The sequence below is a fragment of the Ahaetulla prasina genome, chromosome 1, assembly GCF_028640845.1.
Source record: "Ahaetulla prasina isolate Xishuangbanna chromosome 1, ASM2864084v1, whole genome shotgun sequence".
Taxonomy (NCBI): domain Eukaryota; kingdom Metazoa; phylum Chordata; class Lepidosauria; order Squamata; family Colubridae; genus Ahaetulla; species Ahaetulla prasina.
The window spans coordinates 333,111,631-333,127,425 of NC_080539.1; the positions used below are offsets into that span (position 1 = coordinate 333,111,631).

At 40.2% G+C, this 15,795-nt stretch overlaps 1 protein-coding gene across 1 annotated transcript in view; it reads right to left on the reverse strand.

The window, feature by feature from the left end:
* Positions 1–8,433: 8,433 nt before the first annotated feature.
* The window catches only part of SYNE3 (spectrin repeat containing nuclear envelope family member 3), a 117,811-nt gene continuing 110,449 nt past the window's right edge, over positions 8,434–15,795 (reverse strand). The window contains exons 18-21 of the transcript XR_009152649.1: positions 13,531–13,654; positions 12,660–13,106; positions 11,473–11,603; positions 8,434–8,707 (exon numbers count right to left, since the gene is read on the reverse strand). The gene's annotated coding sequence lies outside the window, so the exon portion shown is untranslated. The remainder of the gene's footprint in view (positions 8,708–11,472; positions 11,604–12,659; positions 13,107–13,530; positions 13,655–15,795) is intronic.

Sequence of the window (15,795 nt, forward strand, 5' to 3'; positions counted from 1 at the left end):
TGTGTGTGGAGAGAGAGAGAGAAAGGGGGGGGGAGAATGTTGCATCATTCTTATAAATACTCTTAGAATGAAACAATGAATCTATGAATAAAATAACACTTATAACAGGAATGACTAAATGGGGTGTTGACATGCAACTACTACCTAAAACTACTGCAACTACTACCCATCTTCACCCATATTTTCAATAAATCACTAGAGATGTGTTATGTTCCTTCTTGCTTCAAACGCTCTACCATCATCCCAGTGCCGAAGTAGCCCACCATCAAGGAACTGAATGACTACAGACCAGTTGCTCTAACATCTGTAGTCATGAAAACCTTTGAAAGGCTAGTGCTTTCCTACTTGAAAACCATCACGGATCCGCTGTTAGACCCCTTGCAATTTGCATACCGAGCAAACAGATCAACAGATGATGCTGTTAATATGGCTCTGCACTACATCCTACAGCATCTTGAGTCTCCAAAGACCTATGCAAGGGTCCTCTTTGTAGACTTTAGTTCAGCATTCAATACCATCATTCCAGACACTCTTCTAACTAAGCTAAACCAGCTACAGAACAGACTTGTAAGTGGATCACAAGCTTCCTAACAAACAGGAAGCAGCAGGTGAAGCTAAGCAAGATCACATCAAATACCTGTACAATTAGCACAGGGCCCCCCCAAGGCTGTGTGCTCTCCCCACTTCTCTCTGTATACCAATGACTGAATCTCCAATGATCCATCTGTTAAGCTACTGAAGTTCGCAGATGACACAATAGTGATTGGTCTCATTCGAGACAATGACGAATCCGCATATAGACGAGAGGTCGAACGACTAGCCTTGTGGTGCAACCAAAACAATCTGGAACTGAACACACTCAAAACCGTAGAGATGGTGGTAGACTTTAGGAGAAACCCTTCCATACTTCCACCTCTCACAATACTAAACAACACAGTATCAACAGTAGAAACCTTCAAATTTATAGTTCTATCATATCGCAAGATCTAAAATGGACAGCTAACATCAAAAACATCATTAAAAAAGGACAACAAAGAATGTTCTTTCTGCGCCAACTCAGTAAGCTCAAACTGCCCAAGGAGCTGCTGATTCAGTTCTATAGAGGAATTACTGAGTCTGTCATTTGCACCTCTATAACTGTCTGGTTCGGTTCTGCAACCCAACAAGAAAAACACAGACTTCAGAGGATAATTAGAACTGCAGAAAAAATAATTGCTACCAACCTGCCTTCCATTGAGGACCTGTATACTGCACGAATCAAGAAGAGGGCCGTGAAAATATTTACAGACCCCTCGCATCCTGGACATAAACTGTTTCAACTCCTACCCTCAAAACGACGCTATAGAGCACTGCACACCAGAACAACTAGACACAAGAACAGTTTTTTCCCGAAGTACCCAGACCCCAAGCCATTGAGTTAATTGCTGGATGTTCCTCACTTGTAATGCAGCGCATGTTGGAGGACAGGAAAGCTGCAAAGTTCTTTGCTGTTATTGTTAATTTGTGTGGAAATGGTCTTCGGGTCTCTGCCATGCATGTGCAGGGTGTGTGGGGGGTGCGTGCATGCACGGAGGGTGCTTATTAGTCTTGTTCCAGCACTTAATAATCATTTTGGCAGCCCTGCTCCTTCCTATGTACTCAGACTGAAGTAGTGTTCCTTACTGGTTTAGTAACTGTTACTGTCAGTAATATGTACAGATAGAGTGTAAAAGGAGGTTAAATTTGACATTATATTTGTAAAGTGATTAGTTGCTGGAGGTGCTGGCCAGTCATGGCCTGCTTTAACACAGAGATAATTTGTCCATTCTAACAGACATGATGGATTTACATCTCATTTTACATAACATGTTCTTTGTGTATTTGATGGTGTATAGTCTACTTGACTGACCTGGAAATTATTCTGGGCATTAGGAAAAAATATAGAACTATTTAAATAGGGATTCTGCAGGAGTCAGTTAAAGATCTGGGCTGCATTCCAAAAGAGAAGATGTACTGTCTCTGACAAAAAGAGCAAAAATCTTCCTGGACCTTAATTTGACTGGGACCAAATCCTATATACATTGAAATCCCTCTGAAAGCCTTATAACATATATATCTTATACTTCAAGCTTTCAAACAAAAGATTTGGTGTGATCCTAGCGCACCAAGTTTTCTTTCAGGGCTGGTAAAAATGTAAGTCAACTTGACAAGTTATGAGCCAACCTACAGATCTCTGACTCATAATTGCTGATGTTTATTCAATTGTTTCCTCTGAGTAACAAGGGCACAAAGCAGTTTAGTCTGATGACTTGTGAATTATCGTGAAAGGATAAATTATCCCAAAAGGCAAGTTAAAATCCATAAAAACAACTATATAAAAACAAAAATAAAAATTCATTTTACACCCAGTATTCACCTCTAAAGGAACGTGAATCCATATTAAGACTTGTCATGAAGCTATGATGCAGTTGGTAGCATCTGAGTGAGGAAAATTTTCTTATTGGTGGGAGGGTATGCTTGCACAAGGGGTGGCTCAGTGGCTAAGATGTGAGCTTGCCGATCGAAAAATTGGCAGTTTCATGGTTTGAATCCTTAGTGCTGCATAATGGAGGAAGTTCCTGTTATTTGTCCTAGCTTCTGCCAAACTAGCAGTTCGAAAGCACATAAAAATGCAAGTAGAAAAATAGGGACCACCTTTGGTGGGAAGGTAACAGCGTTCCGTGCGCCTTTGGCATTGAGTCATGCCGGCCACATGACCACGGAGATGTCTTTGGATAGCGCTGGCTCTTCGGCTTTGAAACAGAAATGAGTACCGCCCCCTAGAGTCGGGAACGACTAGCACATATGTGCAAGGGGAACCTTTACCTTTATGCTTGCACAATGGTAAGTTTCTCTTCTCTTCTCCTCTCCTCTCCTCTCCTCTCTTCTCCTCTCCTCGCCTCTCCTCTCCTCTTCTCGCCTCGCCTCGCCTTCTTTGTGAATTATGTAGTCCTCTGGACAGTGTACAACAAGGCTTAAAGACAAGAGTAACCAATATCAATACATAAAGCAAAACAGAGATAATAATTGTGTTTAAGAAGACCATTAAAACTTCTTCTAGCAGACTTTGATGCCGAGATGTTTTCGAGATGCTGCTATTCCTTCAGGTTTTGAAATATTTGTCAAACGGATGTTCCCTTATTTATATTATGCAGATATACTTTGATTTTTATTTTGTTTTTGTTTTTTACCTGATTACCTTATGTAAGCCCTGAGAAACTTTGAATTGTGGTAGCCTAGAAAAACAAACAGACAAATGTATAGTTCTTGGATCCATCCATTTTTTCAGAGTTATAAGAGATGTAAGCCAAACTGCCAAAACTGTTCTTATGTTAAATCCCCAATATGGTATTCCTGAGCATCATTATGTATAGGCACTGTGGTACCCATGTAACTTTTTCAAGAAGAGTTTTAAAACATAAATTAAAAGCTTACATACGGCAAAGCAAGAAAGTTTGAGTTGCATTTGGAATTTATATGTACTGTATGGAAAGTTGGAAAGTTCCTGTATTCAATTTATAAGTACTCTCATCTGCCAAGAAAAGAGGAAAATGGGGATGGAGCTCGGAAGCAATTTGGAGGCTAAGATGGGATGACAGGAGCAAACTTATTTTCTGATAGATAGGCTTCTGATTGAAAATCATTTGCAAATGGCCCAGGCCCTCTAAGGCAATCATTTCATATAAGCTCCCACGATATTCTTTTAACATTCCAGATGCGTCCATCTTGTTTTATGAGCAATTTGGGGCCTGCTTTTAAACTGGTTGCCTTTGAGCCAATTCTGCAATTGCTGGCTCCCATCGCATTGAATAGATTGTTATTTATGTGTTAAGATCCTGGAATAAGGAATTGTGATTTGAAAGATGATGTCTTGTCATCATCTGAATCTCCCTCTTCGCTGGAGAATAAATTAATGCCAGAGATGTGACAGTCAAATGCAAACTGTTGATAGATTCAATTAACTCTGAATCTGTCCATTCCCTCTATTATTTCTCTTTAAACTAATGTTGGACTGTACAGGCCTTCAAAGAGAAACCCACTGACAGATACACATACAAAAATGTAGTCTGGTGCCTTATCATTGGTGGAAGATTCTGAGTGTGATTTCCAGCTGAAGCTATAATCCAAAATCCTGGACAGCTGCTGCCAATAGCAGCTATGATGGGGATTGATGACTCTGTGGTTCTGATTCATACAAAACAGCTGTCTAATTTCTAACAATAGGTGGATGTGGAGCAATGACTCCAAGGCAAAGAAATTCTGAAACCAAAACAACAATATGTCCCTTGAAAAAAGACTGGAATGCCTTTCATGTAGTTGTCAAATTACATGCAGTTGGCAAATTACATGCTTCTTACCAATACTTGGTTGTTTATGAGGGGGCGGGGAATTGAAATGGCATATCTGATTCATACTATGCAGTTGTTTTTGTTGGAAGGAAGGGCACACAATACACTTTCACAATGAGAAGGCTGGATGAAGGAGAATGAAAATCATCTTGAAGTAAATTCCTATAATATTTAATAGCTTTATCACATTCTCCACCTCTTTGGCATTCCCAATGCCAGGGATCTTTTTCTTGATAGGATCTATTCTTTAGTTTTTGTTGAGGGGGTGGGGGTGCCTTTGAATCAGTCTTGACTCTTGTGGACTGCTTGGACAAATCCCTGCAATTTCTTGGCAAGATTTCAGAAGTGGTTTGTGGTGGCCTCTTCCTAGGGCTAAGAGAGAGTGACTGCCCCAAGGTCATCTTGGCCGTGTATCTAAGGCAGTACTACAAATCACAGTTTCTTGATTTCTAGCTGTTGCCTTAACCACTATACCAAATTGGCTCTCTGTTCTTTAGTTAGCAAATTTATATTTCAGTATAGCAAAGATTAGCTTCTAGAATGGTCCCTTCCATCTCAAAACCCCCCCTAATGTTTTACTAAATTGCCCCAAACTGGTTGTAACTTTGCAATAAGTGATTTCAAGGGTCCAATATACTTGAGTTGGCAGCAATTGTTGTTTATTTCAGTTTTCTTGACAGCTTATGATGAAACTGTCACTGGACTATGATAGGTTTCATCAATTACATCAAATTATCATTAGTTTGGAACAGTTATAAGGATGGATATTATATTAGCCATGTGATATGGATGTTGGGTTTTCTGACATGAGGTAGTATACAACATTCTGTGATCACATTTAAAGAGATGTCATTGCAATTATCTGTATTTGGGGCATAATGCACAATTAGTGCTTGAACCTAATCAATAGAAAAGTCATTTTCTCACGTTCTGGCAAGTTCCATCATGATCAAGAAATGGAACTGAGTGGGGAGGAAGCAAGTATAGAAGAACAGAGGTAACAGAATTACCAGAGATATCCTGAATATATCCCTTAACATCCCATATATAAAATAATGAAATGCTATTTTTTCTTGCATGGAAAAACATCTTGGGACATGGTTTAAATAAATGATATATTGTCAGTACTCTCTTCCTGGAGTGCTATGATTTGAAATCTTCTCTATGTTACATCTGAATTAGTGATTACTTATTTAAACAAATCATAGTTTTAAGTAAATTTGAGTTTCTGATTTGTCACGTTCTGAAATCCATTGCTTCTTGTTTAAAATTTTGTTTCCTGTTTACAATATGTCATAGGAAAATCGGACTACTTATCTTTGCATGTTTTCTATTATGGAAGATCAAGAACGGACAAGGATGAATGCATAGATTTACCAATATTTGGTTGTTTATGAGGGGATGGAGACTTGAAATGGCATATCTGCACTCAGAAAGTGTTCTGTTCTGTCCCCCCCACCTCAGTCCGGGAGACACGTGAACTGACTCAATTAGCCAGCAAGTTAATCCACGGCAGTCCTCTGGCAGCAAACCAGCAAACATCTGCCAAGGTTTTCGTTATCTTCCCTGATGCCGGCGTCACAGAAGCTCGTTACCAGGAAGTCAGGAACAAACAGCAATCCAGGCCAAATGCTCAGTCAAATAGTTAAGCTCAAGTTTTCTCCAGTCAGTTTGTTTTATCCGTCACGAAGTAGTAGAGCAGCCCCTCCTGCTTTTATATCCTGTGGGGTGTGGCTCTGTGACTCAGCACTCTCTAGGCCTGTCCCACCCCTTCTTTTGTTGTTCCCGCCTCTCTTGTCTACAAAACCTGGGATCTAACCAGGACTGATTGGCCACAGCTGGGTCTGGAAGCGTTGCCTGGGCAGGGGGAGATACAGGAGACAGAGGCCTCATCACCTCTTCCACCTGTCCTGCTTCTGCTCCTGGAACTGAGCCAGAGAGGCTGGCCTGCAGAGGGGAGCCCTGACGGCCCTTCCCCCTCACTCTCTGAGTCACTTTCTGGCAGGGGGCCAGGCCTGGGAGGGGTGGGGGCTGGAGCCACAACATGTTCCTAAGTCCCTTCACTTTTGTCAATTTTGTTATGCTGCAGCCTGATTCTACAGTTGCCGAAATTCATGTTTTTCTTTGACTTGGCTGAAGGTTCACTATGATATCCAACATGACAACAATCCCAAGATAACACAGGAGTGGCTTAGGAACAACTCTATGAATGTCCTAGAGTGGCCCAGCCAGAACCTGGACATAAACCCTATTGAACATCTCTGGAGAGACTTGAAAATGGCTGTCTACCAATGGGTTGCCATCCAGCCTGATTGAGCTTGTGAGGATTTGCAAGGAAAAATGGCAGAAAATCCCTCAATGCAGGTGTAAAAGCTTGTCATGTCATACCTAAAAAGACTTGAGGCTGTAATTGCTGCTATAGGTACTTCAACAAAATACTGAGTGAAGGGTCTGAATGCTTATGCCAATGTGATATTTCAGGGTTTTTTTTTCCTTTTTAATAAATTTACAGAAATTTCTAACATTTTGTTTTCACTTTGTCATTATGGGATAGTGAGTGTAGGGAAAAATGGGGTGGGGGAATGAATTTCAACAACTGTAGAATCAGGCTGCAGCATAACAATATTGACAAAAAGTGAAGGGGGTCTGAATACCTTCTGAATGCAGTAGGCAAGATGGGCAAGAGTACGTGTCTTGGTTTTGCTAGTTCAGGGGTGTCCAAACTTGGCCCATTGAAGAGTGGTGGACTTCAACTTCCGGAATTCCCTAGCCAGCATGAGCTATAAATATGAGCAAGTTGCTGGCTGAGAAATTCTGGGAGCTGAAGTCCACCACTCTTCAAGGGGCAAGTTTGGACATCCCTGTGCTAGTCTGTTTGACAGAATTAGCAGCATGTTACTGATTGTTGCAATGGGAGCACTGGTTCAGGAATGACCCAAAGTATTGGAAGGAAGGCAAGGAGTTCATAGTTTGTTATGCTAAATGGGTTTTTTTTCATGAGGCCTTAAACAGGAAGAGAGGGGTCTGGTATATTTCATGATAAGTGATTTCCTGGTGTAATTGAATAAGAAAGCAAGCATATTTCCACCAGGCCCAGAACATAGTTTTTGGCTCATTTTTTGTCGTATTATTCAAGAATATTAAGAGATTAAGAGACAAAATAAACAGGAAGACATTCTGGAATTTATCCTGCTTTCTTGTATTCGGCCAGTCACTCAGCAATGTCCAGTTCCTTAATATTAAAATGATCTTTTCTCTAAATGTTTTGTGGCTGCAATTCAGAACAGGCCTTAAGAATATGCAGGGAGCTAGAAATCAACACTTTGCTGTACAGATACTGGTTCTGATAGCTGACCGCTCAACAGATACTGTTTTTTGACCCTTCCCTTGTTAGATTTCCTATGTGGCAAAACAGTGTTATGTTTCTTGCAAACCTGTTGGGTACATGAAATATTATTTGATTCGGAAACCTTTCTCTTTCTTCCTTGGGTGTGGTGAAAAAGGAAAATAACACACTACACCCAAGTGTATTTACATGTTATGCAATTTAGTATATGACCCAAGATCTATAAAATGAAGGCAGTGTATCTTTTGATATAATAGCTTTCGGAAGCAATACTGATGACTTAGATGAGCTTTTTCTGTATTTCCTTATATTTATGAAATTCTCTGTATAAGGGGATCTGCCAGCTACAGTAACTACACTTAAAAACTTTGGAAATTGCCTGGAAAAGATATTTCTTTTCTTCCAGAGTTCTTATCCTGGGTTCCGGAATATTTTGCCTGGTACAATAAATATTGCTTCAGGAGAGCAATTTTCAGTCAGAAAAATACCATTATGAGAAGGATTAAATTGTTCTATCCCATTGTTGCATCAATCTGACTCAGCTACCAACCTACACATTCTTCCTGGCAGGGTGGCTTTTGCCATTTAAAAAAAAAAAAGGAAAAACTATATACGGGGGTGCTACTCAAGAATTTTCACCAGTATATCCTGTTTAAACTTGAAGTTATAAGAAATTATTTTGTAAAAGGAACTGATTTCTGTGCAATAATTTAAATCTGCAATCCTAGGAAGACATATTTTGAAAGTGCATCTTCCTTAAATCAGAGGGACTTGCCAATGGGCCTGGAAGACCCAGATAATCTGCTAAATGCAATAGTCAACAGGTCCAGCATCAGACCTGTCATGCATATGAATGAGGCACTGCAGCTGATCTTGCTCTCTTTTTCATTCTCCCATCTTTTTTTTAAATAGTTTCTATTGGTATGGTATGTCCATTTGTGTTTAACTACTGTAGAGGAAAGTAGGTTTTAGGGGTCTCAGCAGGTGGCAGCACCTAATGGATTAAGATTAGATTGATTAACATTTTGATATGAGATCATCGGGGCAAAACGCTAAATTGGGAAGTCACAAATATACCCAAAGAAGACAATGAGAAATCACTTTCTTGTTTTGGGGAAGAAAAGTACATCATTTGCTCACACAGATACGTGAAATTGAGCCTGATTTGTAGGTGCCTTTCCATTCCTTCCTTCCTTCCTTCCTTCCTTCCTTCCTTCCTTCCTTCCTTCCTTCCTTCCTTCCTTCTTCCATCCCTCTCCCTCCCTCCTGTTGGGTGCTTTACAACTAAAATAATGCTAATGTCAGAGCTCCAAATAACATCCCGAATTAAAGAAGACTCCGAAGCTAGCAATTCCTCAAAGATCCATTTTATTAGAGATGTCATATTGGCACACCTGGGAAAATCCAAATCTGAAAGTTCCTGGGTTTTCCCCACCCAAAAGAAAGTTAAAGGCCCACCCCCCCTGCACCAACATGTCCACCACATGATCAAATCAATCCACCATCTGAACTGGAGACAGCCCTCAATCACTCCTACCCAGGTGCAGGCTGAACATCCTTGACTCTCAGAGAAAAGAATGTTGTTATGGCTTTATAGAGTGGTGGGAGTTCAGGCGGGTTCGGGTGAATCAGTTGTTAAATTTCTGGCTGGCCCCTCACTGACCCTTCCAGGAGTCCCCACACACCCCATTTTGGCTCCCAGGTAAGTGCAGGGAGGCCTACTAAGCCCAAAACAGGGCACGGGGTGGTGTGGCACTCCCCCCCGGCCGATTTTTGCTGCCAGGAGGCTGCAGTAGTGGTGGGTTGCTCCCGGTTCGCTCTGGTTCTGGAAAGCCGGTAGTAAAAATCTGCTGGCGTTCAGAGAACTGGTAGTAATGGCTGGCTGGCCACGCCCCCAAACCGGTTCCCCGATCATCAGAGGTTTTTTTTTTTTTTACTTTTAAAAGCATCTTTTCTTCAGCCAAAAAAAGGCTGAAGAGGTTGTTAAAACAAAAGGTTTTAAAAGGCTCTTCTGGTGATCCCAGCTGAGTTAAGAGCTTCTGGGCTGCGATTAAGCAATTTAAAATGGGATCGTCAGAGGAGCCTTTTAAAATCTTTTTTTCCTCTGGCCCACCTAATCCCCCCTCCTCACTTACCTAATTATTTACTGCTCCTTTCGGGCTCGCTTTCCTTCTGCTTCTGCAATCAGTTGCATCAGCTAGCAACTGAATCTGCCTGCCTGCAATCCAATCCATCCAGATTGAGCAACTCAATCTGCCTGCTTTGCTGACTGAGGAACTCTGGGAGCTGAAGTTCACAAACCTTAAAGTTACTAAGGTTGGAGACCCTGATCTAAAAAATATAAATAAAATAAAATAAAATATTTGTGCAGTTTTCTGAGATTTGGTGTTTCTGTAGTGTTTCACTCCACCTACACAAACACACAAAATCTCACAAAGCTGTATGTGGCATTTTGTGTGTGTGTGTGTGAGTTGTGTTGTGTTGTGTGTGTGTAAAGTGTGAAAGTTCGTTTTTGAGCTTTTTGTGGCTGTGTGAGGTTCCTGCTTGTTGCAGGGGCCATTTTGGCTGCTTTTACATTGTGTGTGAGTCTGTTGTGTTGTGTTGTGTTGTGTGTGTGTCCCTTTGCAAGGACTTGGAGGCAGCTCCTCTGAGGAAAAGAGGAGGCGGCAAAGCTCTGGCTGTCCCCTGGGAGAAATCGCCCTGTCTCTGCAGCATTGGTCATGTGACTGACTGGGCATGGCCAACTTGATGACACTCACAGCAAGGTGCAAGCCCACCTTGCCCTGAGTGACTTCAAGTTGGCCATGCCCACTTGATCACATGACCACCAAGCCACACCCACCAAATAAGCCACGCCCACAGAACAGGTAGTAAAAAAATTTGGAACCCACCCCTGGGCTGCAGGGAGGCCTACTAGGCCCAAAACGGGATATGAGTGAGTGCGGTGCACCCCCACATGGCCCATTTTTGCTCCCAGGGGTTGCAGGAGGCCAAGTACTGCCTGTCACACACCCTGGTCATGCCCACCATGGCCACGCCCACCCAGCCAGTCAGTAGGGCAGAGAACTGGTTGTTAAATTATTTGAATCCCACCACTGGCTATATATCTTTACCAACTCCTTGCCAATCCCCCCTCCTATTTTCCCAGGCTCTAAATGTGGCAGCCCTGAAGTTCCAAAGAAAAGATGGCCTCCAGGGCTGACAGCTTGATGGCCATCTTCATTCTCTACCTCACCACCTCAACAAGGTTGTTAAGACTAGGATTTAAAACAACACAGATCATTGCCAGTTCATGCTATAATACACTTTTGGGAGGGTCCTAAAGACATTCTGTCACTTGAGTTATCTTCATACTACTAAAACAAATAGAAATGAATAGAAATACAAATAGAATGAGACTATTGCCTTATACACTGTAAGCTGCCCTGAGTCTTCGGAGAAGGGCGGGATATAAATATAAATAAATAAATAAATAAAACTCTTATTTCTAGAACCTTTAGTTGGGTGATAACAGTGCATCTTAGGGCAACAATTTTTGAACCAAGGTACATCAATGGGCTAATTTATAGAATGTATCCAAAATCCAAGGCCCCTAACTCCTAAAGGACTGACATTTGGGAAAGCTGTGGCTGCTTCAGGCTTCTTCTTCTTTGGGCTGCTTCTGCAGTAACATGATCCTCATTTTCAATGTTCTGTGACATTTTCTCAACCACTCTTGCAATTCCTCATTCCCTTCCCCAGCTAGCAGTAGCCACTCACCTGCCTTTTGAGAGGGATGGGAAGGGAAGTCACTTCCAGTCCCACTGCTTTTTTATCCACCCTGGTCAGTCTGTTTCTCTGTTCAGGTAAGGAAATATCTCTGAAACAATGACCCAATGGGCATGGGTTGTCTAGTAAATAAATAAAGAGAAATAACACATTGTATTGAATAGTTTCTATTTACCATGCATCAAGGTACGGGAGAAAATATTTATCACACAATTCAAAACCAGAATAAACTCTGACAGTTCTCACATATTAACAGCTGCTTTATTCAAGAACTGATATTCTGTTTCTAGCATTTGATTTTCTCCCCACTCCTCGCCCCTTTGTTCAAGAGAGTTTGGAGAGCTGCTAACTATGCATGCTATGAAGCACATTTTTGCAGTATGCATTTCTACATACAAAACCACCATTGAATACTGATTGTGGAAACCAACAGCCAGTTAAATTAAAATGTACATTCTGTGAGGTGCCATTGTTTATTTTTTTGGTTTCAGATCAAAATGTACTTTGTTGCCTGGCAGCCTACATAAATATTTGAAACAAGGCCTCTATAATCAATATGAGTGAGAGACAGAGGGAGGGAGGGAATAATTTACTTTAGAAAGTGTTTTGCTTCGTTCATAATTTATTTTTGGTGTCTAATCTTCTTCCAGATGTTAAGGAAAAGTCCACTGGATTTTTGGTATTCTATGTAAAGTCTTGGCTGAATCTATTTGTTTAAGTACCTGATAAGCCATTTATTTATTTATATATATTTTTATCCCAGCCATTGGCCAAAAATACTTTTTAGGCAATATAGAAAGTATAAAAATAACATAAACCCAAAAGATTTACCATAAAAGGAACCAGAATGAAGAAAGAGGAGGAAAACTATGATTGTGAATTTGGGTATCAATACTTTCTTCTGCAATCTTTTATGACAAACTGAAATAGAAATTATTGAAGAGCAGAAGAAACCAAAGTTTTGGGCTCCCTCCCAATGGTAACAACTCCTCATTCTAACTATCAAAAATACTTTACAGTCTTCTTATTTCCTTTTCTGATTTTCTCTTGTGAAGAAACAGCTAGAAGAAAACAGTATGAAACCACAGGAGAGATACAAGAGAAATACAATGTTGGTGAACTCCCCATGCCTTTTTAAAAAAAGTTTGGAGACAGTAATAACACAATAAAAGTATTACCTGGAAACAACTCTTGTTTCTTGGCTGTTGTTTTTCTTTCCCCATCCTGCCTCCTGGGAATGTGCCATTTCATGGAAGGAGGAGTTGGTGAATTGTTGACTCACTGTATGCATGGCACTGACCCCAAATACATGTGCAAAGTCCTGCTGGGGGGGGGGGGCGGATTGGATGTATTTGCTTTTGTTTGCTTGAGATCAATTGAAAGGAGAAAAAATGTCTTTATACGGCAAGGACCATCCCAATCAACCACTTACTCATTTGTCCTCCACCTGCAAAATTCTTTCTCTGCCGACACACTAGGGCTGGTGTTTGTTTGCTATCACCATGAACAAGGATCAGAAAGCAGGTGATATAAAGTTCTCTGAAAACTTGCCAGGGTAGCTCTACTTCAAGTTGACAAAATGGCATATCATCAAGACAAAATTACTTGTTGAAACTGAATCTATCCTAACAGGAAAAGAAATCTGAGAATGAAAAGTGCCCATTGACAAGAAACCTTTAATGTTAATGTTCCCCTTTCCCCTTATCCATCCATCCATCATCATCATCATCATCATCATCATCAATTTATCTAATTTATATAGATGTCCATCTCAGTGAATAAATACTATGTTTCTTCGAAAATAAGACCCTGTCTTATATTTTTTGAACCCTGAAATAAGCGCTTGGCCTTATTGCCATACCTCAAAAGCATGATTGGGCTTATTATCAGGGGATGTCTTATTTTGGGGAAAACAAGGTACATGAAACCAATTATTATTATTAATGTATTAATAAACATTACATTACTTATTATAATAAGTAATAATAAGTAATTATACATTAATACAATTTTTGGATTAAAAAGCTATTAAAATTAAGAAAGACTCACATTTTTCTGATAAAAGCAGCCTCATAAATGTGTTGCATAAATAATGACTATTTTTGTTTCTTCTTCTTAATTCACTGTTGTACGCTGTGCAGGATCACCTTTTTATGAGATCGGCAGCCATATACTATAAATATGATACATAAATAAAATAAATAAATAAATAAATAAAGCAAAACAGCAAGAAATGTCAGACAAAGGGATGTTACTAATAATGAAGCCACCTCACAAGTTCCGAGTTCACTGCATGTTTCTTAGAACAGGGGTCTCCAACCTTGGTTCTTTAAGACTTGTGGACTTCAACTCCCAGAGTCCCTCAGCCAGCAAAGCTCGCTGAGGAACTCTGGGAGTTGAAGTCCACAAGTCTTAAAGGGACCAAGGTTGGAGGCCTCTGTCTTAGAATATCTATTTTCTGCAGTAGAAAAAAGCAAGCAATAGAGATAAAACAGTATCGGCTCATTATGGTGGGAATGGTAGCTGAACACATATTTTTATAAAAATGTCAGAAATATTTAGCTGCTAGTACATACGTACTAATGTAATGGTAATGTGATTACAATTACATTACCATTACATTCATTCACATTACCATTACATTAGTTTGTATGTACTGCTAGTACATACGAACTAATGTAATGGTAATGTGATAGTCATTTATTATCTATTACAGTGATGGCTAACCTTTTCTGGACCAAGTGCCCAATGTGTGTGTGTGTGTGAATGTGTGTGTGCTGGTGAAATTGCTGCCATTCCGCCCCCCCTCTCCCCCCCCTTGCTTTATAACAGCTTACTCAGAATTCCCACTTTCATTTATATGGATCTGGGGTTTCTTTGTGTCCACTTTTGTTGCTTGTTTTTTATACTTGTTTCACCAAATGCAGGAGTTTTATAGCAACTTTGGTTGTGTGTCCCCAGGGTTTACGCTGGGACTATTTTTTGCAGAGTATAGACTTATTTCTCCCCTTAACGTTTCCTTTATGACTTGCATTTTTATTGCAGTAAGGTTACATTTATAGGCCCTTCTGACTATTTGTCTGAAACTTGTATTAGGCCTACCACTGGGGTTGCTTAGATGGTTTCTTTATTTGTGTTTATTGAATCTGTGCCTCCACCGAAATGTTAAGCACCTCTTTCAGCTGTGCTCTGATTTCCCTTCTGAGCTCTGGCAAAGGTTTCCAATGTGTTTTTGTTTACTGAGGTACATCTTGACTGTTTAAAAATCTATCATCTATTGAATTGAACTGTTTTTCCTGAGTCAGTTTCATTTCATCTTGTAGCAGATATAAAGCTGTGCCTTACATCAGGTGGGATTTTAAAAGCACAGCTTCTCTTCTCTTCTCTTCTCTTCTCCCCTCCCCTCCCCTCCCCTCCTTCCTCTCCCCTCCCCTCTCCTCTCGACACAGAGGACAACATGTCAAGAAATAAAAAAGCAAACTGTTGTAATAGCCCCACTGAGTTGAACTCTTTTTTATAACTCTTGTTCAATTAAATCTGTACAGGTTTATGATTTGACTTTACAAAATGTACAAGACCTAAATGATGGCCTGACATAAATTATTGCAATGGTAGAAATAAGGACTCCACAGCTCACATATTTATAAAACCAATTTGCAGAATTAAAAATTAATGTAGAGTTATCTCAAGGAGTGCTTACTTCCTGGAGAGAAGTTCTCCAATGTGGAGCAGCACTCTGAAACTGTCATTTATTCAACTTCCTACTTACATCTTACACATCAGGGCTGACTCTGATTCTCCTCCATGGGGAAAACCTCACCAAGAAAAGATTCCTATATAATAGAGCTCCAAATTAAATCTATTGTGGGCCATTCAAATCCCTGAGGGTGTGTTCAATCCTTGGCCTAATTTTTTTGTATCCCTTAGCATAATTTTATAAAAGGAATGACTAGTCCTCCAAATAAGAAGAAGAAAAAGAAAAGAAAAGAAAAAGAAAAGAAAAGAAAAGAAAAAGAGATTGGAGTCACAGGACTAGTTTTATACATATTCTGTGCTTTCAATCATTATTTATTTAACAATCCATGATTGCATGAACACATACACAAGAAAAGATGCCATTGAATTGTAATTTACTGCCGGGCTGCTGCAGCCCCAAAAAACTTTTCTGAGAAAAAGTTCTCTTTATAGCAATACAGGTAGATTTTTATGGACCCTCTTCCAAGTGCCAAGGAACATTAGTATACATAGCTGTAATTTGATTTAAAAATAAACACAATAAAAGAGGGGCTTCCCCCCAAAAAATCTCCCCCCACT